At 39.3% G+C, this 25,601-nt stretch overlaps 1 protein-coding gene across 3 annotated transcripts in view; it reads right to left on the bottom strand.

Annotated features, from left to right (window-relative positions):
* The window catches only part of LOC309706584 (monocarboxylate transporter 1-like), a 100,780-nt gene that overhangs the window by 50,138 nt on the left and 25,041 nt on the right, over positions 1-25,601 (bottom strand). Inside the window, exon 1 of one of the 3 annotated variants that reach the window (XM_082533251.1) lies at positions 2,786-2,800. The exons of the other annotated variants lie outside the window; for them this stretch is intronic. The gene's annotated coding sequence lies outside the window, so the exon portion shown is untranslated. Of the gene's footprint in view, positions 1-2,785; positions 2,801-25,601 lie in introns of those variants that run through there. 3 annotated transcript variants of the gene reach the window in all.

The following is a 25,601-nucleotide window of genomic DNA, read 5'->3' as shown; positions in this document are numbered from 1 at the left end:
ATCATCATCCCTGCACATTTGGAACACCCACACAGTCTCTCAATCGTCACATTTAGAGAGGGCATGAATGGGAAGGAAAATGTCATTAGTGAGATAGGTAATCTGTTTCTGGAGAGGAATCAAAGATCATAATTGGATTTTCTTCAAGGCTGCTCAAAGATTTTCGGAGTCTCAGCCCACTACCATATTAATGATTGTAAGCTGACTGAGCTTGCGAGTGAGCTAGGTGAAAAATTGTTTCTGCTACAGGTGCCCACCTTTAACCAACTGCAATGGCTGCACCATCACAAAAAATCCTCCTAAGACGTTTAGCTATTTAAATGGATTCACAATATGTACACTGAGTAGTGTATGAAAGATTAGAAAGAAGAAGGGAGGAGCAGGAATAAAAAAAAAACCCCTATATTTTCCCCCACAACCTATGCTTATTCTTGAGTACAGTAAAAGACTAAGTTGACAGATACCTAACAGTGATGGAGTTTTAACATCAAAAACATAATAGCAGTATTGAACTTCTCCTTATGCTGACACATTATGCATGAGCGGTACTCATAAGAGCAATATATTTAGCTTTTGGAGGGCGGCTTCTATGTATGATTTTAAAAAATCAAAATCACAAGAGCAAAGGTAAGAAATGATTCGAACTGCCATGGTTCAGCGGGCGTAGACCCAAGGTTTTGAGTTTTTTATATCAACGAAAAATAACGATTTAAGGCGGCTTCACATCTCCTGAATTTGCATCCTTACATAACATTGTTTCATTTTTTTCTAGGCTGACGTGGTCTTTTTTTGCCTTCTGGATGCCCATGATTGTACTGGTTGTGTGGGCATTTGTCACAACTAAAGTTATCCATGACAGTGCTACCTTTGCAAAGCTGATTACACCTTAAAGACTTGCTGTGTCCTATTTAAAAATAACAGAGTGGTAAACAAGGTCATGATAGAATGAAGACTCCACAACATAATACAAAAGCAAATCATAAAAAATCGTTTACAAGGAGGGTATTCTGATAGAGACACGGTCCCTGGCAAAAATTCACTAGCACTATCTTTACATCTTTTAGCATTAAATTATTTATGTTGCAATCAAGTTTATTCAAAATTGCTTTTACAAAATTCTTAATTTATAACAAGCCAGGATAATAATTAAGTAGCTCAGCCTTTTAGACAGATAGAAATGTGAAGCTTACTTTTGTCTACCCCAACAAGAAACCAACAACACACTGCTCTTAATGGACAGGGCACAGAAAAACTTTATACATGTGGCAATTATCGACTGTGTATGGTTTTTGTAGTGTGCTCATACAGGTTTTGCAAAACAAAATTTGCTTAAGAAAACTGCAACGGATTACAAGAAAAATAAGAACACTGATAATACAGCTTTAATAGGATAGAGGAGCATTGCAGGTTATATAAGACATGAATACCCTGAGAAGTTAACACCTATGGTATAGAAAGCTTTCTGACATGTCAAATCCCTCCTTCAGACAACAGCTTGCTAATAAGCTCTACCAGACTTCTAATGTGTTGAAGGTTCACAGATGGAGGATTTTATAGAATACAGTTTTATTATAAAGATTTTTTTTAACCTTGATGCTGACACCGGCAGATGTTTTAGCCAGGCTGCTAGATAAGACGACAATGTATCAATCAGAAAAGAAAGTTAACTTTAGAATAAATGTCTTCCTTTACAGTGTAAACATCTCACCACTGCGCCTCATTTTCCCATGCAAGTTTTCTTTTTCTTTTTTCTTTTTTTTTTTAAAGTTTGCTGTAAAATATTTATGAATTGAAACCCAATTATAATGATCTTGTGGCTGTGGCTCAGGACGTAGAGCAGGTCATCTAGTAAATCAGAAGGTTGGTAGTTTGATCTTTTTCTGCTCCAGTCTGCATGTCAAATATCGTTGGGCAAGATACCAATCCCAAGTTTCCCCCCATTGCATCCACTGGAGTATGAATTTGTGGAATGGTAGATAAAAGCCCCTCAATGAGGCAAGTTGTATAAAAACACTGAGTGCTCAGTTAGAGTAGAAAAGCGTTGTATAAGAACAAGTCCATTTAGCATTTACCATCTACTTTGAGAAATTGCACTGGAGTTTGTTACTGTAACAAAGGTGTAACTGCACTGGAAGTCATATAAAGCACATGGGTTATTTTTGTAACTTTTCAAAGTGAAAAGTAAAGTTAAATCAAGTGTAATTTGATTATTAAAGGGATCAAAAAATAAGGGTGGAATTAATGGAATAGTTTTTGCTTAATTTAATTTTAATTGCTAAATGTTGAAATTTCTCAGCATTTAAGTGAATCTCATTACTTATTTCTAAGGTTTCATTGATGTAATAGGTTAGTGTGTGAAGCTGCAGCATCTCTGCTAGATGTTTGGCAGTGTCTAAGCAGATGGCAGCTTGGCAGTTATGGAAGAAGGTAGCTATAATATGAAGTAGTGCCATTTTGAAGGGCTTTGAAAATTGCTGTAATGGTGCAACACATGAAGCACTATTACAGCAGTGTTATTTCTCTCACAGTTGTGGTCTCTCAAACTTGTGTTTTATTACAATTATACTCTAGGCCCCTAAATCAAGCTCTGGGAGAGCAGCAGAGGCATGAATTTAGTCGATAGCAGCCAAAATACATATAAAACTTCTACAGTTTTACCACTGGTAAACTTGTGTTTTACTTTGGTTTTTTTTCTTTCCGAATTAAGAGTGGAGCAGCTGAATTTGGCAATCAATATTGATGTTGCATTTCTGAGTGAAAAATGTGTTTAAAAATCACTTCTTACGGTTCATTGTCTTTTCCTCCCACTAAAGCTGCACTGCCCTTGGTTGTTGGCTGTACGGATTTCTGATGTCACTCTTGCCAAATCCTGGAAAGCTTCATCTTTTGCAAGCCTGCATTACAGGACTAAACCTGAGGAAATAGTTCGAAAAGTTGGAGTTCGGCTCTATTCCAAGTGCTTCAAGAGACATTTAAGACAATCCAGCCAAAAATAGTAATTACAAGAGTGATTCAAGACTTTTTTTTGTGACAAACTTGTGAATGCATTATACCTTGTTACCATGTTTGTCAAAAATAAAACAAAAGACATGAAAACAGCATAAAAATGTAATTACTTCTTGAACAACAGGTTAACCATGTACTCACCAGTTATATGGTTTCCTAGACAAACACTTTCATTTTCGAGCAAGCAGTTACACAACATATTGTATTTTATTTCCAGCTGTGGTTATTATAGTGGATACAACTGCATATAATTTGGTAACTGCAGTGATATAGAGGATGTCAGCATCTATCTCTAGCTTTTATGATATTCAGTTTAGTTTACTCTCCAATAGATTAAGTTATAAGTTAGGTGACTAAAAAAGAAAATACCTAAAAATACCAAATAAAAAATAAACATGTAAAGGAAGAACCATAGTTTTACTATGATATATGCTCAACATGCATTGTGCAGTGACAGTGACATATCGTCTCATATCAAACTTATTTGTAAAGATTCATTTAAAGACCAAAGCACACCAAAGTGCTTTCCAGTAAAACCATGATACAGATCAAATCACAATAAAAAGATAAATTACAGATGTAAAATAATTACGTAATATAAATATAAATACAGAGCCAGATGAAAATCACACTAATTAGCCTCAAATGCCAGGTTAAACAAGAACATTTTTAGACCTGATTTAAACGATTGAATAGAATCTGATGCGCAAATGTGAAGAGGAAGATTATTCCATAATTTGGGTGCCGTAATGGCAAAGGCACGGTCTCCTCTGTTCTTCAGCTGAGACCTAAGGCACTAAGAGCAGTTGACCCGATGATCTTAGTGCTCTCTTAGCTGATCTCTTCCGTCTGTATAGCCCTAAGTAATCAGGTGCCATATCATTTAGGATTTTATATGTAAAAAATATGATTTTAAAATCCATTCAATATTTGATAGGAAGCCAATGTAAGTTGGCTAGAACATGGGTGATGGAATCATATCTTCTAGTGCCGGTTAAGAGACACGCTGTGGCATTTTGGACCAACTGCAATCGCTGAAAGAGGGAAGATTGGAGGCCCAATTAAAGAGAGTTACAATAATTTAGTCTTGAAGTGATAAATACATGAATAAGTTTCTCTAGATCTTTGCATGGTATATAAGGTTTAGCCTTAGAAATTTGGCGTAGTTGATGGAAGGTAGTTTTTACCACAGTGGACACCTGTTTATCCAGTTTGAAGGAACTATCCATAAAAACTCCAAAATTCCTAGCAGCATCAGTGAGGTGAATAGCAACAGGCCCAGGTGTACCAGTTAGTTGTCCCAGAGGCATATTTTTATCAAAAACAATAGTTTCCATATTCTTCTCATTTAGAGTAAGAGAGTTACATGATAACCAGTCTTTGACATCCCTCAAACAATCAAACAGAGGATGTGGTGAAGATGAAACATCCCCAGTCAAGTGGAGGTAGATTTGAATATCATCAGCATAAAATTAAAAGAGACATCGTGTTTTTCCAGAAATGGAGCCCAAGGGCAACATGTACAGGGAGAACAACACAGGACCCAGCACGGAGCCCTGAGGCACACCACAGCGAAAAGGGGTAGAAAAAGAGGAATGTTTTCCCATCGTGACAGAGAACGACCTCTCCGAAAAATATGATGCAAACCATGAAAGAACATTTCCTTTAAGGCCAACTACATGTTCTAACATTGCCAGAAAAAACTCATGGTCAACCGTATTAAAGGCTGAAATCTATGGTGGCCCCTAGAGACAAAGCACGTACAAACTCCAAAACACTTGCAAACTCCAAAACACATGCAAATTCCAAAACACATGCAAACTCCAAAACACTTGCAAACTAAAAAACACACACACAGTTACTAGGTAACAAAAGCTCAACACTGCCCCTAGCGTCCTGGAGCACTTCCGTTGTGTTTTGGAATTTGCATGTGTTTTGGAGTTTGTACGTGTTTTGGAGTTTGCAAGTGTTTTTGAGTTTGCAAGTGTTTTTTAGTTTGCAAGTGTTTCGGAGTTTGCATGTGTTTTGGAATTTGCATGTGTTTTGGAGTCTGCAAGTGTTTTGGAGTTTGCACGTGCTTTGTCTCTAGGGGCCACCGTAGAAATCAGATCTAATAGAACTAAGACCGCAGAGTCAGCGATTAGAAGGTGGTCATTGAAAACTCTTAGTAGGGCAGTTTCGGTACTGTGACGCAGTTTAAATCCAGACTGGAATTTATCACTGATGCCGTTTATCAGCGATATAAGTTTAGAAATTGGCCTGTAATTTGCGAGAATGATCAAGGCTGCTTTTCTTAATAACAGGTTGCATGACTGCATGTTTAAAGGCAAGACAGTCAGAACACAGCCAGATAACTTTCATTAAAAGTTCATTAAAAGTAAGATACAGGACCAAATTGTATTCAAAGCATCCTTAATGATACGAGAGGGAATAATGTCATGCAAAGAATTTGAGCTTCTCAGGTTATTAATTATTTCCTTTAAAGTCGAGAATGACACAGGTTCAAACTGTTGAAAAGCCGGTGAACATTCTGAAATTATAATATTATAATACATGGTAATAATAACTACATACTGAATGTCTATAATGTGTGTATATAATTGACACAATGTATAGGATAATCAGTAAGATTATGAACAAATTATTCTGGAAAAAAAGGATGATATGATAAATCAAAGTACTAATACTTTTAGAGACGGCCTCTCCTTATTTGGTCAGGTTCCTTGAGGTCATGCACATTACATCCCTGTGTCGATGACCCTAGGACCTTTGCTCTAGCTTCTCCTATCAGGCTGTTATTTATGTCTGTAAATGCTAAAAGGTCAGTCAGGCTGGCTTGAGGGGAAAAAGCAGAAAGAACCTTAATATTAAGAAGGGGTAAACACATACAAACTCTTGAATAAAATACACGAGTGAAGACTTGAAGAATGAACTACAAAGCAAAATGGGTTTCGGAGGGATAATGAGACTAAAGTTGAAGTTTTGCTGGCTTGATTAGTAATTAATTATCATGGTAACGTGTGCTGAACGCGTACCCGGAAGCATAAAGCCTGGGTAATAAGAAAGTTCAAAATAAGAATTGTAAGAGTCATTATCCCTGAATTTTAGGTTTTATTAAGCAAATTAGTGGAAAGAAAGCCTGACTTTGTTAAACTCACTTTTCACTACGTTTCTCGAGTCTTGCAATATTCTCCTAAAAATAACTGTAACTGTAGCAGGCAGAGATTATTCCTTTTACTATTCTTTGTCATAGCAGAGCTGAATGAGCCTCTCCCTGCTAGGGGAGCTTGGAAATGATGCAAAACATTCTCCATAAAGAAGTGGGTTATGTGATTTGATAAATTCAGATATTTTCATCTAAGAGGCATTAACGCATACATTTTCAGTATTTTGAAAAATATCCCCATTCATATATTCATCAGTAGATACCATTAGACTAAAAGATAACAAAATCTACTAAGAGTCAAATAAAAGCTTATAACACATCTATATAATGTGTACAGAATCAAGTGTGAATTAAACAAACAGAATGCAAGTACTTTAAAAGTGCATGACTGGAAGAAAGTTTAAATGTTTTTCATTACAACCAATACTTTATTGTGAATGTATGAACCAATTAACTGTTAACAATGCCGAAACAAATGGTCATGTCTGTCTATGTGCCTGAAGCTCAATAGGCTGCCGCAGCTGGTGTGAATTGGCCATTGGGAGCACAAGGCAGACTTTAATATCTCCCAGGGATTTTTCTGTCTGGTTGCATTTTTGTTGCATCATGTCTCCATGCTTCTCTGGTTAGAGGCTACTTGTGCTGACCCATCTTCTCTCCATAGAATTACCTCGCCATAAAAAAACCTTCATTAACCATTTTAAAACCAATAAAGACTGAAGAGATGTTTAAAACCTATCCCTGTTAAGCTTCACCTCAAGTTGTGTGATCTCAGTCATTTAAACCATGTGCTCCAGTTATACCATAAAAAAATGTATGGTATTTTTAAAAAGTAAAAACAAAACGGGACAGGAATGTATCATTGGATGAGTCACCACTCCAATGACTTACTGATCTTTTTACTTCTTCTTATTCTTCTGCCTTAATTTTGATTTAATTTTGATGTACAATTTTTCAAAGATATCTTGTTTAACTGTCATGTTAATAACATCTATTCATGTCCCAAAAGAAAGACAAGAAAACAATGCCAGCCACCTTCCCAGGTTTGGTATAAATAATAACATATCTTACATGCATTCTGTGTGATATTAAACACATCATCAGTCATCCTAAAATAACAACAACTTTAATAATAACTTTGCATCATATATTAAGTTGTAGTGTTTTCTTGTGCTGTGGTTCAAAATGATAATATATCACTAGGCTATATGTGCATATACCAGGGGAATCTTCCCTTACATGGCACTATTCTCTGGCCTGTGCTGTAAAATGCTCATTTCTATTCTAAAATTTCAAACAGAGCAGTGTTTGAGTCTTTAATCACCCCCAGGTAGGCAGAATCACCTGTAGTGGTGGATTTGCAAAGGCCATTTATATTCAAGGTTGATTACTTGTAGGGTGTCATTTGCATTATCAGAGACTCAGCACTAATGAGACTCGTGGTTTTAGGCCTTAATTGGATTGCTCCACCAGTCCCTTATTGATATTTGCATGCCACGGTTCATCATGATAAGTAATGAGAAGATTATTCACCAGAGGTAGCCAATTGCAAACTCCATCTGTGAAGTAAAAAGAGCACTGTCCATGCTATGGTTCCCATGGGGGTTGAGAGGGGACAGTCGCATGCAATGGCAAACATACACGGCAACACATACATTACAGTTAATATGGCATATTCCAGCCAGAGCCTGACAACTGATCAGCCTTTAGAACCTATATCAAGCCCTGTTTATATTTCAGGAGGCAGTTGTTGTTTACCAGCTCAGTGCTATTATGGCTTCCACAATAAATAAATTACTACTGTTCAAGCCAACCAAAGCAAACATCTGCCAGGGAGCAAGGCAAGGGGATTAAAAAGAATGTAGCTTAGCGAAACATAATCTGAAAAGAAGCATTTGCAAAATAAAAGACCTGGGATAGAAGAGGCTTGGGAAGCTATATTGCTAATTTACCTGATAAGAAAAGAACACCACTTCATAAATAGACTACGTAAAGCAGTCACAAAGCCATCAATCAGACTCACAGAAGGCGTCAGAGTTATTATAATTTATGTTTCACTACAAAACAAAGCGAACAGCTTGTTAGAAACATGTCAACAAAGCTATGGGACAAAACCTTTGACTCATTAAGGCAGATAATAAAAACCTGCTCATCAGGAAAGCATTCTTCTAAAATGAAAATGACAAAACATGAAATGTGGTACAGATGGTGCTTTTGCTGCAGGCATCAGAGTGTGGAGGTACTTTGGCTGGAATTCAAAGAAAAAACATTGTCATTACAACTTGTCAATTAAAAATTGCAGGGAATAAAACCATTTATTTTTCAAAATTGTCATGGTAATGTACACGACAGATTCTGTACATGTTTCTATCTGTGCAGGTTACCTGGATTTATGAATCATCTGAGTTAAAATGCAAAGACAAAAAAAAATGCTATTACATCAAAGGTATGTTGAGGTATGTTTTTTCAAAGTAAATCGTGTCTATTTTTATGTGCAGGAGATGAGATGCAGACTTTGCAGACATCTGAATTAGCACATGGTGGCTTTAGATCCACCCAGCAAAATTTGTCATTTGGTTACCTTCAAAGATTGGAACTGCAACTACCAAATCAAGAAGAGAGGAATGCTGGCGTGTATGGCCTCATTCCTGCTATCATCACTCCCCTGAGCGTCCACTGTGGACAAACTCTGAGGTTTGTGACTGCTGATTTGGTGTGGTGTGAATCCCATTAAAAAACATTCCTCTCAGCTTGATAGTCAGCTTTCCGAAAAGTAAACAGGACTTGCAACCAAAACACACATCGCTGTTGATGTTTCCCAGATTTTCACTTTTTCCCCCAAATGCATTTCAGCACCTGAGGGGTTGATTTAATGGATGGATAGATAACATGGATTTAATGGATTCAGGGGCACATTTAAAATGAGAAACCGTTTTCATTTATGTTGCATTGGGGTCTTTAAAGGACATCCTATTTGCGTGGAGAAAGTGTTTTGCTGCAATGTTTTCAAACCTGACTGTCATGTCAGACATGACACGGCTACATCTGCAACTGTCAAAGCCTTGGTGCCTTCTAACCTGAACTCTGAGATGGAAAATGCCCAGAGCAGCATTTGACACTTCAGTGAATCTCATTACCATAAAGCATGATAGAGAAAAAGGCACATTTACGCAGCATGAAATATATAACAGTGTCCCCCCTGCCAGCTGTGCTGTCATCGCTCACGGTGGACACATGACATGTTCCGCAAAATGGGCATAAATGTTTTGGAAAATTAATCGATAGGGAAAATGTTTACACGACTCAATGTGGTTACTTGTGGTATTTACTTTCTTTGGAGGTGTTGTGAATGAATAAAAGCAATGACAGCCTCCTGCTGTGCTCACCGATGTGATGTTGGTCTCAGAGTGGTCAGTGCAGCATAAGCTTGGCTGAGGCTCCTACTGCTTGGCATCTCCTGCTCTATCTAATCACTCAGACATGGCCAGGCCTCAGGCATGCTGCCCTAACTCTACACTAGCTTCGGGCAAGGTTGAAGCAGAGGGTACATTGGCTAAAAGCGCAGCCACAGTCATATCCCCAAGATTATCTACAGTAACGCTCAGACATCCTCTGCACTTCTCAGCTCTTTTTCACTCGTCTCGTTTATCTCATTCTCAGGTTGGTTTTATATTCAAGTAAAATGGACAGTTACTTAGCAGAATAAATTCTCAGCAAATGAAACCTGACATATCTGAGCCTAATATCGGAATATAGATTGTCAATCAATACAGTGTAGCACAGACCTTATAATTCTCTTCATGAATAAATCTCAGTAATTCTCTTCATAACCTTGTTCATACAAGACAAATAAAAATACAAATTAGAATTAACAAATTTTCACACATTTCAAATTCCTTCCAAATTGTGTGGAAATTTTCTCAGTGACATCACAGAACCAATTTTATGCATGCAAACTTTTTTTGTCTTCATAATGACCAAGAGTTTTTGTAATACTGTTTGGAAGAGATAAAATTAAACAAATTAAAAGAAAAGCAAAATCTCACCACCTCCACAAACATGAAGAATAATTATATGATACAACCACATACTTGAATTTATATGTAAAAATTCTTCTCAGTCCAAATGTCTGACTTATCTCTGCAGTCTTGAAGTGCCTCATCCAGCTATGAATTCAGATATATTGCATCAGTAATCTCTCCACCTCTCTTTGTGTCTTATTGGCCGCAGGTCTATTGAGGCATCAAAGCAGCAAGGGATCTCAGAAAAGAGAGGCCTCCTCTGTGCCTCCTCTGATGGTCTGGCAGATGCATCATTTTCAAAGCAGAAATGAGTGGGCATGGGCTGTTGAAAGCTTCCAATTCTTTTTTTAATTTAAACATTTGAGTAAATGTTTGACCCTCAGTAAACTCTCAGTATTTCTGTTGGTTTTTTTGGGGTTTTTTTTTTTTTTTGAAAAAATTAATATTACTTTCACATTTTATATATATAGGAATGTAGAAATTGAAAGCTTCGCCTTTATGCTCAGCTCTCTTGGTGATGGACAGGTACAACGTCCACATCACTGCAGCCACAGCACAGATCCGTCTATCGATCTCCTTCTCCCATCTCCCCTCACTCTTGAACAAGACCCGAGATACCTAAACTCCTCCACTTGGGGCAATAACTCCTCACAGAGTCACTCCACCCTTTTTTGGCTGAGGACCATGGCCCTCAGGAGGTCCTCATTCTCAGTCCTGCTCACACTCAGCTGCGAACCACTCCAGTGCGAGTTGGAGACGGTGGTCTGATGAACAGAACCACATCATCTGCAAAAAAGTCAAGACAAGATTCTGAAATAGCCCATGGAAGCCTTCCACTGCTTGGCTACGCCTAGTTAATTCTGTCCATAAAAATAATGAACAGAACCTGTGTTAAAGGGCACACCTGCACCAGGGCAAACCTTTGCCTGCCCCACTCCTGCTATACAGGTGAAAATAGAGCAACAGGACCGCTGAGTCTTTGATTTTATTTGCTCAGTGGAGCAGCCTCAGCAATTCTCACTAAGGGCAACTCCAGACCGAGGCACAGTCCAGCCCCTCTCCAGGAGATTGGTTCCTTTTAGCCCAAACCGTGCGTGAAATGAGCCTGACTATATCTAGCCAGAACCTCTTAACCTCACGCACTAGCTCAGGTTCTTTCCCCACCGGAGATCTGACATTCCGTGTCCCAAACTCTTGTCAGTAGCCAGGGATTGGCCAGCCACCAGCACACACTGTACCCAATCCGTACAGAGCCTCTTCTGGGTAGTGGACCTATAGGAGGGTAACCCTATCCAAGGCAGGGTGACTTTTCCCTAGTTCGCTCTTTGTCTGGTCCCTTTAACCAGGACCAATTTGCCACAGGAGACCCAACCATGGAGTGAAAGCCCCCTGACAACATAGCCCCTGGGATCCCGGGGACACACAAATTTTGAACTGTTGTGAGTGGTCGCTGTCAGTCTGTTGTTTACATCAGCTGCCAGTATGTGTCCATGTCTATTTATTTTGTAGGAGGCTGTAAAACTTTGTGAATGGAGTCAGTGAAGCTCACTTCTGTCCAGTGATACTAAGGTTAGATGATGATGATATCCTGTTGGTAAGTGCTATGTTAGCCTATAACCACTTGTTGTTGTTTGGCATGTTGTCAGCTGTTTAGAGATGGGAAGGTCACCTCTGTAATCTACTGACAATAATTTTAATTGTCTGTAGATTAAGATTAATCAGATATATAGTCATGTTTAAGCACATATTTGTGTGCTAGAGCTCTGATTTCAGTTCAAGAGATTAAAGTTCTTTTCCAGATGCTGACCGTGTTGTCTCATTCCTTTGTACTTTTGCGCTGTATGGGAGGGAGACCCTTTCCCAGATGATAAAACATAGATACGATCCTTCAAAGTTAAATGAATGCCTACAAATTTGTTTTCTATTTGTTCCATTTTCTCACACCTTTTAAGGACACAGTGCAAAACTTATGCCATATGCGATATGAGTTTTTGTCTATTAGCAATTTAGGAATAATCTTGCAGGCATAAAATAGTATTTTTTCCTCCCTTGTAGGTAGTATTTTTTACCTACCCATATACCATTTAGATAGGCAAAAAATACTATTTCGTGCCTGTAAAAATGTGCATGTCTTAATAGATTAAACTACAGAAATAGGTAAAAATGTTATGTTTTTGCAAAAGGCTGCTAGTAAAAACAGAACACTAGCTTATCCCTTAATTAGGTACCTCTTTTATTTTTAACACTGAGGTCAGTGTTAAGTGGTTTGATGAACAAAAATAATTCCTCTGAAAATTGTGAAATGGAAGGACTAATGGGTGAAAAAACCCCAAAAAAAAAACAGCCAATGTCCAAAGTTTTAAACTTTCAAAGACAAAAAAACCAGAGAGCTATTGCTCAAGAGAACTTTAAAGAAAATGTACAAAACAGTCTGCCTCCTCAGAAGCAAAATATAAAGAAGTGAAGGGTGGTTCAAGAGTTTGGCAAAATACTGTACTTCATTATTTGTAAGCAATACAATATCAATGGCTGCTTTAAGATATTCAGTTTTAATATGCATCAAAAGGTTTCATAAACCCTGAGCTGCAAGCTCCTACACCATTCCAGTACCCAAAGCAGAGGTTGTAATTAAACCCACACTGAAATATTTCTATCATTTTTGGTCTCTGCAGACAGGAAGGATTCTTGTGGCAAATTGTGTGCTGCCAGCAACAGTATGTGGGGTCAGTCTCTGAGGCGTGTTTAGCTGGGCTGCCTTATCCCCTGTTCAATCTTGCCTTTTGTTTTCCTTCATGAAAATAAATGAAACAGTGCAGTCATCTGCAGAGGCGAGCAGAGCCCTCTTGACTGAGGAGGCCTTCGGGCTTCGTCAGGCTTTTCCAGCACGTTGTCATGGCAGTTCAGAGAGAGTGAGGGAGAACATTGCATCCCAGTGCTGCTGTGGAATGACAATAGGAAAAGGGCTACGAAGGGGATTGCTAATGCAGAATGCCAATCATAGCAATGTTGTTCTAATGTGCTGTATGAAAGACAGGTAATGGAAGCCTGAGACAAAGATCCTCCTGAAGGACAAAAAGTTATAAAACATAATTTACATTGTATCATATTTTCTTTACCACAATCCACTTCTGTCAGCCTTTTTTTGTTAATAACTTTGTCCTTTTTATAGACCTATATCTATCTCTACAGATTTATCTAGATTTATGGAGATCTAGAATGAATGAAAAGAAGAAATGATAGAGAAAGGCTAATCAATTGTGTCAGTCTGTAGTTAGTCTGTCTATAAGATAATGACAAATAATGATATATCTGCAATTAAAAACAAAACATTACCATTATTCAGCTATTCCCTCTATGACAAAAGATCCCCACTACCTTGGATGAGAATAACATTGCTGATTAGAAAGCAGAACATTGAGTGTAATGATGCTTAATGACGCAGTTCAAATGGGCTGCCCTCAAGTTGAATTCAAGCTGTTAGATCAGAAAGTTTTACAGAGTTTGTGGGGGTCTTATAGTTCAGCCTTCTTATATGGCTTTATTTGCTCAAAGGCTGAAAGTTTAGAGGGATAAGAAACCAACCCAGGAGAGAGCAGTGAGGTCTTAATGAGTTACGTAACTTCCCTGGCACCGCACATCCTCTGATGTAGGACCAGCCCAAGATTTTGGAGGACTTATATCTAATCCACAGATGGAGGGAGATTTGCAGGTAGACAGGCTAGAATTCTTATTTGACGGCTTTCTTTGTCCAAGAAAAGAGAGATGTCAGTAGCATCGCTTTACAAAATGACAGACAACGAACATTGCTTTTGTATTTCCTCTGACCTTAAGTGTTAGTAGAAATTATGCACAGGTATATGAAAAGGTTTTGGCAAATCATTAAAACGGCAAATTAGTTCATTTGTGAAGTGAGAAAAAGCAATCTGTACAGCAATGCACAAATATAAATCAGACATATGTTCAAGGATGTCACAGAGCTGCTGTGGAGTTTTAATAAAGTCAAATATAGCTAAATCTGCTTGTATCGAAATTGCTGCTAAAAATCTTTATCAGTCAGTTAATGAACTGAATGAATAATACAATGAGCTTGGGTTTTATGTATAGATACATACCCTGTGAATCAGAGTTGAACCTGACAAAAAGTGATTTTAAAAGTGGTTGAAGCCGTTGCTTGTTCTCAAGTTATCGCATTTACAGGATTTTCAGAAAACTTGACCTCTGAACTCTAACCTTGAGGTCATGGTCACTGACATTTTTTAGTAGATATACCTGTGGTATAAATTTGAAAGGCTTATGTCACTTCATTCTCAAGTGACTGTATTCACAAACTTGGGTTTCCATGTCATCCACTAGGCTGCCCGCCCAACAGGGTGATAACAATACCCTGTCAGCCTTTCACAGCTGAAGGGTGAAAAACTGAATCACAATGAAAGTTAAGAAGGTGAACTAAGATTAAGAAGCCTCTGAATTACACCTTCACCACCTCTCCATGCTCTCAATTTGGACTTTTGTTGCTGTCTTTAAACATGTTCTAATACTTTTGTTCAGCAGGGAAGAATCATTTTTTCCTAAATGTATTGATAAGTACATCCTCCTTCATTAAAAGATATGTATCACTTCAGTGAACTAGCAATATGTACAGGACTAAATAAACTGATGAACTGATAAAAAAAAAGAAAAAAAAAAGAAAAAAGACAGAAAAATGAAAAGAAAACCCACAGAGTCTAAATTAGGATCTGGAGATGGCAGTATGAGTCTATCCCAGGAGGCAGAAAGCAAGGCCACTCCTCCAACTATTGCTAATACATTAAACTCATGAAGCATGGCTTTCAGCAATGCCTGGCTCAAATAACAGTGATAATAAGAGAAATGGAAAGGTTATAACCAAATATAAGACCTAAAAAACATCCAAGACTGGGGTTAGGTTTGGACAGCCAATAAAATACATTTTTTTTCCTGGGCTAAAGACACAAAAATACATACATCAGTAACACAGCACTTAAATGTTCACACACCACATTTAGGAAGTTATAATGGTGAGTACAGCAGTTATCACACTTTTAAGGGCACCAAGAAAATACAAAGCCCTCTCACTGACTGATAAAAGCACTTTTCTAAACAAAGATAATGTAGACAGGAAATTAAAATCCACACTAAAATAGACATTGAAATAGAACAAGCACACTGAAATCACAACAATATAAAATAAACAGAACCGGTGACGATGAAAGAACACAGTAGGGCAACTCTAGAAAATCACAAAAACAGCGACTCTAAATTAGGACCAGAGTGTTTAAAGGCCTAACTCCTCATTATGGCCAGCTCACAGGCAGACACTACAGAGGAAACAGAGACGTGGGACCAGGGCCGACACAGACACAGATACTGACTGGACATGGGGATATAGCAGACAGGGGAGACAGTAACTAAGGATTACACAGCGACATAAACCATAAGACAGAACTCTAACAAAGAAACCAAAGACTAGAAATGATAAATAATATAATAAACTCAAAACCCTGGGTCAACGACCCAGGCATCCTAACAATTTTAGTTATTATTTCTAATTGATTTTGCTATTATTCCCCTTTATTAGCAACAGTGGTTTGAGGAACACCAGTAATTATTTTCTTTCTTTCTGTTTTTCATATTAAACTAATAGTGAAAAAAGCTACTAAAAAGCTACACGCCAGTGAGCCTCTGCAATCAATCTGCAAAAGCTCAACGAAGAGAGAACTATAATATGATTAATAAAGAAATGTGCTGGTGGATGTGTGTGTGTTTTGTACTGTGATAAAACATTGCAACATATGTTAGTGTCAGACTAGACCTGAAGTATGCAGGAATTTTAAGCAAAACACCTTTGCATTTAACTTTTAAAATAACTGTATATTCTAAAATCTAAAGAGCAATTATGAACATAAAAACACATTTAAAATGGCATTGCTGTATTTATTCCTGAATTTTTTATCCAGCGTTTTTATGTCGTGCTCAGAAGGTTGCCTCTTTCAACAACTTTAGTGAATCTGCTAAAGTGCATTCAACTGGGAAATATGCAGTTTTGAAGTAATTACTGATTAATCTCAAAATTAGTTTATATGATTCCATCCCCAGTCGGATGCAGATAAATCTGTGCCTGAATATCCTTACATCTTACAGTCTCCCTCACTCAGAATGGCAGCACCAAAGCAGGTGAAGACTTTGGCACCGTTCTTTGTAATTTGAAATTTCCTGATAAAACTGAATCCTATTTAATACTCAGACATTTGTACCAAGGTATAAAATATGCATCATTTAGGATAAGTGATGTGGAGGATGCTTAGTGCTAATACCTGCATACTAGGCACTCAGCCTGGAAGGCTTCTTCCTCTGCTGTCACTGAAAGTGTACCAAAGTGTTTATTTTTTCGTTTTAAAAGGTGTTGCGTATTCTCCATCATCAGTTTAATAAATCATAACCTAAATATAACTCAGGTTATGGATATATGGTGTTAATGGAGTAGATGGGAGAGTCTATCCAAGACAGCAGGCTTGCGAATGGCCAAGCTGAGGCATGCACCACACGTTGGACCTTCCAGGGAAAATAAAGTTCACCAGATCACAGTTCACCCTGGCCCTGTATGTAATCAGTCAGTGGTGGGGCCTGTCTGTCAAACCCCTGACAGCTGCCTGTGCCGTTAAATGTGCAGAGATCAGTGGTCATCAGAGCCCTTCGTGTGACAGCTTCTAAACGAGGACTTTAAATTAGTTCCATGGGTGGTGGAGCATTTCGCTTGAGGTCCACTCAGCACAAACATGCACACACTCACAGACACAGGCACACACATACCCCAGAAACCTCTATTTCCATCTCCACCTCAAGTTCCTCTGCTTCGGCTGCCACTGCCAACCCGACTCTGTAATTACATATCATTAATGGCTCTTTCCACCTGATATTCTAGTCTGTCTGACACAGTCCTCCTCCTGTCCCACTGTGAACAAGATAGTTGCCACACTGTTATCTTGAGTATCAAAAAGACAATTGTCATGCAGTGAAATAATCTGGTGTGACTGATAATTACTAACTCACATGTTATTCTTATTAAAAATTTGTCTCTACAAATAACATTTATAAACTTAGCACAAAGAGTAAGGAAATTTGTGTTTGGTTGACTATTTTTTGTAATAAATCTTATATTGTTGAAAAGTCAGTTTATATCCAGTTAAATGGTGCCATATGTGTAAAAAAAATGCTTTGGTGGGTTGAGTAGCAGAGTTGAGTATGTAGGCTGCGCTCATGAAAACCTTGCCAAATCTTGTCTGCCAATGCCAACATCTTATTTTGCTATTAGTTCTTGTTTTAAGCTTCTGGTACCTGCTTGGCACCTGCTTAGCAGCTGCTGTGAGCATGGACCCTGCTACAGTGGTCAGTTAGTTTTTCCACATTTGACAGATCTGGATAGAACCTGTGCCGTGGAGCTGTTTCATTCTGGTGTTCTGTGAAACCAAGCTGTAGCATTGTTTGAAGTGAGCCATAGTACCCTCTCAAAAATGAGGCCAAGTTCCATATAACGAGGTATGTCAGAGACAGGCCACAAAGTAGGCGCCCCGAGAAGATGACAACACTGTCAGCACATAGGAACTGTGGGCAGTCTTTTACAGATTTGCAGGACAATGTGGTCGACGGTTCTCTACCCAGACGATCTGGAAAAGACTGCACACAGCTAATCTCTGGTCTCATTGGACTGGCAGGAGACCTGTCATGGCTGACCTTCACAGAAATATGTGGTAAATTAATAAATAGTTAAACTAAATATGCCTTGTTTTTATCAGACTTCAATAATCCAATCCAAAGGGGAAAAAAAGACAACGGTGAAAAAATTGCCATTGGCAAGTTTTTCATGGGTGCAAACCCAGACACTCAATGCTGCTGCTCAACCCACCAACCCGCAAATCTATTCTCTTTACGAATTTCTTTACAACTTTCTGTGCTCCTCTTCTATTTCTCCTTACCCTCTAACCAGCAGTGTTGGGGAGTAACGGAATACATGTACCGCCGTTACGTATTTAAAATACAAAATATGAGTAACTGTATTCCGTTACAGTTACCGTTTAAAAAGGTGGTATTCAGAATACAGTTACTTTGTTGAAATAAATGGATTACACTGCGGGCAGCACGGTGGCACGGTGGTTAGCACTGTTGCCGCACAGCAAGAAGGTCCTGAGTTCAATTCCAACACCAGGCCGGGGTCTTTCTGTGTGGAGTTTGCATGTTCTCCCCGTGTTTGCGTGGGTTCCCTCCGGGTACTCCGGCTTCCTCCCACCGTCCAAAGACATGCAGCTTGAGGGGATAGGTTAATTGGAAAATCCAAATTGCCATGGTGTGAATGTGCGAGTGAATGTGAGTGCGAATGGTTGTCTGTCCCTGTGTGTTGGCCCTGCGACAGACTGGCGACCTGTCCAGGGTGTACCCCGCCTCTCGCCCTATGACAGCTGGAATAGGCTCCAGCGCCCCCCGCGACCCTGAAAAGGATAAGCGGAAGCGGATGGATGGAATTGAAATGTACATTGTGCCTTGGTTTAGAGTGTCTGGAAGAGTCCTGTCTCAGTCAATTATAGATGATGTGAGAGGGCGGGTGTGTGTGTTTAGGGCACGGATGGCTTGGGGATAGAAGCTCCTCTTGAGTCTCTCTGTCCTTGCCCGGAAGATGCGGAACCTTCTACCAGATTGCAGAAGTTGGAACAGTTTGTTGCCAGGATGGGACGGGTCCTTCAGTATCTGCGCTGCTCTAGTCCGGCATCTCCTGGTGTAGGTGTCCTGAAGCGGGGGGAGAGCAATCCTGCAGCAGCGTTCTGCTGTACGGATCACTCTCTGGAGAGCTTTTTGGTCCTTCACACAGCTGTTCCCGAACCACGATGTCATGTTCTGTGTGAGGATGCTCTCCACAGCGCCTGTATAGAAAATCCTGAGGATCTTTGGAGAGACCCTGAACTTCCTCAGTTGTCGTAGGTGATACAGGCGCTGCCTAGCCTTTTTGGTCTGGACCTGAATGTGGGCAGCCCATGTCAGGTCTGAGGAGATGTGGACACCAAGATACTTGAAGGACTGCACCCTCTCCACTGGAGCTCCATTGATGATAATGGGCTTGTAGTCTCTGTGCTGACCCCTTCTGAAGTCCACCACCAGCTCCTTGGTCTTGCTGACGTTCAGCTGGAGGTGGTTGTCCTGGCACCACGATGCCAGATTCTTCACTTCATCCATGTAGGCCGCCTCATCGTTGTTGGAGATGGCACCCAACACCACTGTGTCGTCAGCAAACTTCACAATGGTGTTGGAGCCGTGGGTGGCCACACAGTCTGAAGTGTAGAGGGAGTAGAGCAGTGGCGAGAGGACACATCCCTGAGGTGCTCCTGTGTTGATGGTGATGCTGTTGGAGAAGCACCTGCCCACCCTCACCACCTGAGTTCTGCCAGTGAGGAAGTCCAACACCCATGCACACAGACGGCTGTTAAGACCCAGATCCCTCAGCTTTGTGAACAGTCTGCAGGGCACTATTGTGTTAAACGCTGAACTGTAATCAACAAACAGCATTCGCACATAGTTACCCTGTTTCTTGTCCACGTGGCTGAGAGTGGTGTGTAGGACGTGGGCGATGGCATCCTCTGTGGATCTGTTGGATCTGTAGGCGAACTGCAGCGGATCTGTGGTGTCTGGGATGGAGGAGGAGATGATGTTCTTCAGCAGCCTCTCAAACACCTTCATTACTACCGAGGTCAGTGCAACTGGCCGGTAATCGTTCAGGGATGAGGGTTTGCTGTTCTTGGGCACAGGGATGATGGTGGATCTTTTGAAGCATGTGGGGACCACAGACTTCGCCAGGGACTCGTTGAAGATGTAAGTGAACACACCTGCTAGCTGGTCAGCACAGCAGCGCAGCAGACGGCCGGTGATGCCGTCTGGCCCCGCCGCTTTCCTTGTGTTCACTCTCCTCAGTGCCGCTCGGACGTCATGCTCCGCGATGCTGGTCACCGGTCTCTCGCTGATGACGTCACTGTCCTCGGTAGTCAGGCAGTAGATAGCATTAGCCTCGAAACGGGTGTAGAACCGATTCAGCGTGTTTCCTGGGTGAGAGAGGCCTTTTTGTTGTTGTTGTGCTAAGATAATAGGCAGAATGCTACCGGTATAGCTTTAAAGAAGGTAGCATCATAGGCAGTGTAGTCCGTGCTGCAGGGAGAATGGACTGCCATACACGTTATGTGTCTGTGAGCGCGAGGAGGGAGAAAAAGGAAAAGTACGAGCTGTCATCGAGCAAAAACGGGAGCTGGAAGCATGTAAATATAAAAATAACCACTGCAGCCAAGAAGAGTGCGTGACGAGCCCAGTTGTAATTAAGCTATTAAGACTCGACTGTACACTGTGTTCGTGTTTTCCTCCAAAAACAGTAAGTTTCGTTGCAGCAGCTTTTCAACGCCTCTCTGTCTCTCGCTGGCAAAGTTGACCCAGACAACAAAGCAAAGCTAGTTTTCAGCTACAAGCCCGAAACGAACCCGATGTATTAGCCAGAGGTCCCTTTACTACGGTTCGGAGCCGCGGACTTTCAGTAACAGTAATAAATCACAGCAATAGTACATTCATGTAGTTGTAAACAGCATGATAATATATTAAGTAATCCAAAGTATTTAGAATACGTTACTCTCATTGAGTAACGTAACGGAATACGTTACAGAATACATTTTGGGGCATGTATTCTGTATTCTGTAATGGAATACATATTAAAAGTAACCTTCCCAGCACTGCTAACCAGTCATTTAATTGTTGCCCTTCCACAGCCTGCTTTATGGTTTTTTTTAGGTTTCTACAAGCCTTAAATAGATTTAATTGTTTGTTTGTTTTTGGAGATTGTGGTTATGGTAGTCTTGTTTTTTTATAAATTTTGAAAAAGAAATATGTTGAACATTTCGCTCGTCAAAAAATAAGTACTTGTATAGATTTTCAATATGTAGTTAAACAAATGTTAATGCAAAAGTTGATAGTTTTAATCAAACTTTGTTGAGCTGGGTGTAGTTTACTGTTATAGTTTAAGTGTACCACTACATCCATGTAGACACAGTCTTTTTCCATTTGACAACTCCTTACTCACTCATTGAGCAATCAGTGCAAAGAAAAGGCCAACGCAGCAGCTTGGTTAGTGGTTATTTCTCAAGAGCTCTGGGAGCATTCCAAATATGGCTGTCAGATGATTAGGATCAATAGCTGTGCCACATGTTATACATTTGAAATAGTATCAAAAGCCCATGTTTAAAAATACCCCAGTGAGGACCAAAACATGTGACTGCAGCCAAAGGGCTTTTGCTGGCTCACCAAACATGGCACACTCATATCCCAGTATCTCATCCACAAGCCCACCTCGTAACAATTTCTAGAAATCATTCATACACAGTATTGCAGGAGCAGGACTTACATTCGTATGATAGCTGGTGTAAAAAACATGCAAGACACAAAGTTTCAAGGAAAGAGTTATGAAATCTTGTGCACTCTCTTGGTGTCTAGAATATTACACCTTTATGTGGCGTAAACTACAAACTGATGTCCGGGTTACTTCTACAATTGCCTGACTTATAATTCATTTGATTGTTGGCTTGTGGGCATGTGTCTTGTTCTATAGTCTTTCCTGAGAGATAGATCTTGAGGAAATCTTGAGGAAAGAACTCTGTGTCTTCTTGAGTCTTCACAAACACAACGTGAGGACACAGAGGAATTGGAAAAAAATGTAGAGCAAAATTCAAAAAGAACACATTTCTTTCTTTTTTCCATTCCCAAGTTAAAAGAATATCTCTTTTTTCTGTGACAACTCAACAAGACAATCTTAAAAATGAATGCCCCCCTCACCATTAATCCTGTGCAAATTTCTTTAAAATCTAACCCCGAGTGGTCTCTATAATCTAGGATTACATCGGGTAGAAAAGGAAAAAAGAGGCAATCAATCTTCTTTAAAGGTTTTAATCCTTTATGAAATAGACTGGATTATTTCCTTGGGTTAGGCTTTATGGCCAGGATTTAATTCCCTCGAGTTTCCATGCCAGCTCCATGTATTTCCCCTCTCTCCATGGCTCCTTCTCGCTCTCCGCCAGGGGATCCTTGATTTATAGATATCATTTGACCTGTTAAGGCAACAGTCTGCCAAAAGTCCAAGATTAAGTGTCGATGTCTGGGCTGACAGGGGTTCCTGCTGCTAATTTTACATGATCTATGGGGCTAATACCTGTTCTCCATCCACCCCTTTACATTCTGTAGGGGGTAAGAAAAAAAAACTGCCTTCACTTCGAAGTATCAAGAAATTATTAGAGCCAGCTTTGGCACTCGAGAACCTAGAAAGAGTATTACAGTCAATGTTAACATATGGCCTCCAAGAATGACTTTGCTGAGGAACAGGCCAGGTGTACCTCCTCCACAGTTTCAAAGTGTCTTCTATCTGCGGGTTCTCTAAACTGTCTTCATACATTTCTGCACAATGCCACATTGTCTCCATATATGTGGAGTCACTGAAATACAGTGTAACAGTGTTTGGAGTAAAGAGAAAGATACGTGTGTCCCACTTAAAGAGTCCTTTCACATCTATGAATTAAATACTTCCTCAAATGTAGATGAGATCTGCAGACAAACTCGGTGAATGCTACTATCTGTGATGCACACTATCACAAACAGTCAGCTTTTTAAGGGTGCTTAAAGGTGGAGCTAGTCAACAACTGACATTACATTTGAAGCATTCCAAAGCCCCTGGTGGTAATAAATAAATAAAGTATGAAAGCTAAATAAATACAAATGAAAAGGCAAATTTTTTTTGATGAAGCCTGCTTGTAGTCAAAGCATTTTTGACTTAACCCATTCAAGCAGTGTTATGTTGCATACAGGGATGCAGGAAAATGGTCTGCAAGCTAAGTGTACAATAACTTTAATTTCAGTACTTTTGCTAAGAAAGCTCCATTACCAGACTTGATCCGATCTATTGAAAAATAACAAAAGGAATCAGTGAATTTTCTGAATAAATAGCAACATTTTTGTTATTCCCCAACATTTCCTTGACTACTTCATTTCAGACTCATTTTATGCTTCGTATTGTACAAATATCATCTGGAGTAATAATGACTATTCATATAAAAGCTCAGAAGGGATTGCTCACCAGGAACTCCAGTTTTTCTTCTGTTTCTCTGTTCTCTCTTCTTTTCTCTGCAGATTAATTAAGCAGGTCATGCAGCCTCAGGATAAGAGTAAAATTTAATCTCTACTTTTTTAACTTGGGTGCAGTTACATCTTTGCCACAATTTTCTAACCCTGGGCAAAAGCGCAATGATTTGTATGCATGTGTTTTTGCACTGATATTTTTGCCTGTAAAATTTGTTCTGTGTTGAGTTTGAACACACATTTATTCCTCCAGGCTACGCCTTCCTATCTTGTGCCCTTCGAAGAAAAATCTGTAAACTGTGGGACAACCACACAAAGGATGAAAAAAAGAGGAGAAGACAAGATTTACATGTGTTTGATTGGTAAATTATCGTCTGGCATACAACATGCGTCAAGTTGCAAAAATCACTATTCCCCTGTCCCCTCAATCTTATCCACTGTTCTCTGATCTTCTTATAATAACTCAACAAGCAGTGCCACAACAAAGTCTCCTTGTTCTAAATAACTTTGTTTTGACATAAATGAGTCTTGCAAGAATGGAGAAACAGAGAGAAACTGTAAGGCAGAACAAAACACTGCTGAGACCTTGTGACAAAATTTCATAATTTGCACAGCTGACAAATTAGCGGAAATAAATTGCTTCCAACTGGTTTAAATGAGACTATATTTAAATTCCCTCTGTGGCAAGCCTAAGAGTACTTTCACACCTGGTTCATTTTACCCTGTTTGGGACCATGAACGTTAACACAGCAGAGATCTTCAAGGAAATGAATGAAATAATAAAATGATCATTCACATTTTTGTAAAAGCAGTTATCATAACTAAAAAAATAACCATCTGTGTCATTCATTAGCAGTAGAGAATATCTTCTAAGAATAAATAAATAAAATCATATTGGGTTGTTCAAAATTTCCCCAAGATGTGTACAGTATCTTGACATTCAAATAACAAAATCATCTACACCTAGTAGAAGTAATTATGAAAGAAGGAGATGGATAATTCCATCTCTGCACTGTATGACACTTGTTAAGCTGCTAAGCAAAGTTTGTAGTATCTTGTCAAAAGATATTTTGCATGCAGACTGGAAACGAACCATCAGCCTTCTGATTGGTAGATGACCTGTGCTACCTCCTGAGCTACAGCCATCACACACACAAAAAAAATGTGGGAATTATTTTTGCGTGTTGTCACTTCTTTTTTTGGCTTAGGAACATGCCATGCAAATAAATTCATCTCTACAATATATTATACACATTTTAGTTAAATGCTAATTTCATTGCTGCCTGAGGATTACAGAAATATAGCCTACAGCAAATTAATGAAGAATTCAGTCTGATTAAGCACCAGCCTTACATAAGTAATCTTTCACTGTGGTATATTTATGAGCAATCACAATTTATTTAAACTGTCACGAACGAGCCAATGCATCTGAAGCATAACATTGCAAGGCACATTTTAGCGTGTTTTACAGCATTTCACAAGGCACTAAGCAGAAAGATAGATAAGAAAGACATTATTTATTCTGTGGCCATCCCATGATAATAACACCTTAGACAAACACTGAGGCCTAATGTTAATGACTTGCTGTAAATCCATTAAAATCTTTTCATAACAACAGGGCTCGCTTTTCTGAAAATCACGTAGGACTATCTCTAAAGAGCATATTGGAGAAAAGCTGTCACACAGTGGGACCACAGGGAGTGCCTGCGAAGTGTTTAAGTAGGTCCGTATTATGCTGCCGTATCCAATTTATAAAGATGGCTATAGAGCAGCTGATCCATCTCTGCCACAACAATTCCCATCAGTCTTCACACACAGAAACACACAGAAACTTTTCTTTAGACCATTCCCCACTCACACATATAGGACCTCATCCAATGTCAAATAAGTGCTGGAAGGTTAAAGTTCTGTCTTTCAGCTTTAATTAAGATGAAGTTTAGATCAATACTGACAACATTGATCTAAACACTGTTGGAACAGTAACCCTATTTATTCCTATAACTAACTGGATGATTGGCTGCTCAAATGCATCCATGTCATCATTATTTTGTGTATAAAGGAGCTAACCAATATGTTTAGAGTTGATTCTAGATGTGACATTTGTGTTTGTAACTACTTTGTCACTGTCTGTCAACATGACAACTGTGAAAACTGAAGGTTTAAAATCAGCAAACCACACCCATTTCTAAAACTGAGAAGGATCTGAAGTCAAGTGTTTTAAGGATACGTTTGTTAGCTAGACCAGG

This window comes from Aulonocara stuartgranti, assembly GCF_965226115.1.
Source record: "Aulonocara stuartgranti genome assembly, chromosome: 5".
NCBI classification, from domain to species: Eukaryota; Metazoa; Chordata; class Actinopteri; order Cichliformes; family Cichlidae; genus Aulonocara; species Aulonocara stuartgranti.
This window is presented reverse-complemented; position numbering and strand designations above follow the sequence as displayed.